At 37.2% G+C, this 3,561-nt stretch overlaps 1 non-coding gene across 1 annotated transcript; it reads left to right on the forward strand.

The window, feature by feature from the left end:
* Positions 1–2,881: 2,881 nt before the first annotated feature.
* LOC114914649 (small nucleolar RNA R71) lies at positions 2,882–2,988 on the forward strand. The gene has a single exon (XR_003802188.1). It is a non-coding gene; the product is annotated as a small nucleolar RNA R71 (small nucleolar RNA).
* Positions 2,989–3,561: the final 573 nt, after the last annotated feature.

The following is a 3,561-nucleotide window of genomic DNA, read 5'->3' on the forward strand; positions in this document are numbered from 1 at the left end:
ATAATTTGCCCCTCAGTATCTCTAAAATTATCTAAACCATTAATCATTCATTGATTATGGTCCTAATTAATTTTAAATCGAGATAAAATTTGGATATATAAAACTAATTATTTCTGACCATACTTGAGGATCAATTAAATTAAGTATTCTCCTCCCAACTTAAACAATATTGTCCTCAATAGAGGAGAGAAATAGAGTATGATAGATAAAAAGAAGAGAAAAGGAAGGAGTTCATCTGGGCTTAATTTGTTACTAGCATAGTCTGACCTTGAGGATAGCAGATATAGTTCTCTCCCCAATTTGGCTTCGATAATCCTTAATAGAGCAACTTAAGTAGGTCCTAAATAAACTGAAAAGAAATATAAAAGTGAAATGTAAGGATCTGAGTTGCTCCTGGAGTGCTAAGTTTAAAGTCTTCAGCCAGACTTTTATTAAGACTACTCTTAAAAAATTAGATTGTCTCCAACAAGCGCTAAGTTTAAAGTCTTCAGCCAGACTTCCTAAGTCATAAGGTGGCTCATACACTCAATACTTAAACAACTCAAGTTTCTCCAAAAATAATACTTGATCTGTGAGAAAAGTCATCTTTTTTTCACTTTGACTAGTGAGAAGGATTTTGCCTTATAGCCCAGTATTTGACAAAGTAAACCAAGGAGGATGGTTTGAAGTGGGTGCAAAGAGTCACTCATCCGATCCTGTATCTAGCCATTTCATATCTCATCTTGAACAACTTTTAGCATATTTAGTTTCAGTTTCTTTTGTATGTTCCTATGTGATTTAGCATTTACGTCACAATACATGCATATGGATGGATCGAGGCATTTTAATTCTGTGATGGTCTATTTAATAGCTTCCTTTTGTTCTTTCATAGCATCTACAAGTTTCGCTTCCTGATCAAAAGTCAAATCTGATGTAATGATTATCGAAGGGTATATTGGATCTGAGGAATGAATATTTCAGGATGTCAGGAAGAGGCTTTAGCTCTAGGATAGGTGGTGCTTCTAAAGATGGTACTAGAGGGCTCGATTGAGTCGATAACTGCTCATACTTTATAGTCCAGTGGGAGTGGTGCTAAAATTGGATGGCCTAATAATGCATTCACTTTTCAATATACCCATCTAAATCAAAGTCATCCACTCTGAAATATGTTAGGCATGCTTGTAAAGGGTCTAAGTCGAGCAAGGCAAGATTTTATCCTTTATAACTTTTCTAGCATGTTGATCTCATCATGATCATACGTAGGTGGTCCCTGAGATACATTGAAAATATTCAACCTCAGCTTTTTGTTTCTAAAAGACACATCCATGACTCGGTCCTACAATTTATGCAAGCGTTAGTGGTCGCTAGAAAGGGTCTACCTAAGATGATTGGTATTTGGCTGGGTTGCTGTCAGATTTCATATTCAGCACCAAAAAGTCAACAAGAATGTAGAATTCATCTACTTTACCAACATGTCTTTCAGTATTTCATGGGGCACCTTAATTGATCAGTCAGCTAATTGTAGGGTTACCATCGTGGGTTTCAACTCTCTGAATCTAAATAGGTCATAAACAAAATTTAGGAGAAGGTTGACACTGCACCCAGATCTAGTAATGCCTTTTTAATCGTGAGGTCCCCTATGACACAAGATATAATTGAGATACTAGGATCCTTAAGTTTGGTGGGATAATTTGTCGAAAGACTGAGCTGGCCTGCTCAGTCAGGTGGACCTTCTTCGGTGTGTATGCCTTAGATCTTCATTTTTGTGTGCATAATCTTTTTGGAATTTGGCATAGGTCGAGACTTACTTAATTGTATCAAGAAGGGATAAGTTTATCTAACCTGTTTAAACATTCTAGCATTTGATTCATTTTTATGCCCTTCTTGTCTAAAGATAAAGGGATTCTAAAGCACTTGAGAATGGGGCCTTAAGTGTAGGTGCTGGGTCAGTGGGTTCTTCCCTCTCTTTAGGTTTCTTTTTTTTGACTTGGCGGCATTGGTCGCTCTGGTTGTTGGGTCGCTTCAAACTGATTTAAGAAATTTTCACTTCTAAGGTCATGATGATTTGGCATGTTCAAAAATATTTTTAGGCCAGTGGAGCTCTCAGCATATACTACTCTTTTGGGTTACTGATGAGGTGGCTGGATATTTTGTCCTCCTTCCTCCTATTGAAAGCTGTCACTTGCTAATCTATCTTATTTTCTAGCTTTGCAATAGATTGTGTGTGGGAGTGAAGGATCTGGATGTTCATCTCCATCCCCTTAAGTGCTTGTAGCACCTTCTTCTCAAAGGCAGTGTTTGGAGAAGGTTGCATGTTTTGTGTGTACTATATACCAATTTATGGGCTCCCTCAAGATAACTAGGCCTTGGAATCGGAGGCATTGCAATAGGTTGTTGGGCCCAAGAAAAGTTTGGATGGTCTCTCCAACCCAGATTATAGGTATTGGAGTATGGGTTATATCCAGGTCTAAAATTATTTAAGTCTGTGCTAGATTTATCTATTCATGTATGAACTCAGGGTACTGGGGTGCATCTGGACACTCAATGACAGTATGTGTAGGACTCAAACAGATAGAACAAACATCTCGTACAGTGTAGCTAGAGTATTGGTGGGTCTGACCTGCAATAGTCAGTCAAATTTTTGAGATAATTCATCCACTTTATTGTGGATGTCGATTGAGCTTCCTACTTTGTAGATCCCTCTGCATTTGGGTCTGGACATGGAAGGGTCTCTCTTGGCTACAGACATATGGTACAATAAATTCTCATTAATGTTTCAAAGAGCTGCTAGACTTTATGCTTATTTTTCAGCATCATGGTTCCACGACATGAGGCATCAATCATTTGTCGGTGCTTATCTGACAAGCCATCATAGAAGCACTAAACCAGTTACCACTTGGGTACGGCATGGTGTGGGGCACTTCCTAATCAGTTCCTTCAACCTCTCTCTAGTCTCATGAAATATTTCTCCATCCATCTGAAAAAAATTAGTTATTGCTTTTCAGATTTGATTAGTTTTTCCTATTGAAAAGTACTTTTTGAAGAATTTCCTCTGAAGTTGGTTTCAAGTCAAATCATTATGCTGTCTAAGGAGTTCAGCCAATATTTGACTGTCTTTCAATGAAAATGAGAATAATTTAACCTAAGAGCATCATCTGAGAAATCTTGAATTTTAATAGTTGAGCAAATTTCTAAAAATTTATCTAGAAGTTTGTGTAGATCCTCATTTGCAAGTCCATAAAAAGATGGGAGCATCTGAATAATTCTGGACTTGATCTCATACTGTACGCCTCTACTGGAGGCACTTGAATGCATGGGGAGTAGGTGTAGGTTGAAAAATAAAGTACTCCTTCAATTGGCATGATGGATCAGTCTCCTAGTGTGGGTCCATAGTCCTAACTCGGTTGCTCTAATATTCTCTCAATCTTAGGGTCTAAGGGTCATAATTCTGGTTGTAGTGATCTACGACCAAGCATACACCATAATTCTGGAGCAAACCCTAGTCTCTATGTATTATTATTATTATTATTATTATTATTATTATTATTATTATTATTATTATTTTATAAAGAAGGAGGAGAA

The sequence above is a fragment of the Elaeis guineensis genome, chromosome 11 (genome assembly GCF_000442705.2).
Source record: "Elaeis guineensis isolate ETL-2024a chromosome 11, EG11, whole genome shotgun sequence".
NCBI lineage: Eukaryota > Viridiplantae > Streptophyta > Magnoliopsida > Arecales > Arecaceae > Elaeis > Elaeis guineensis.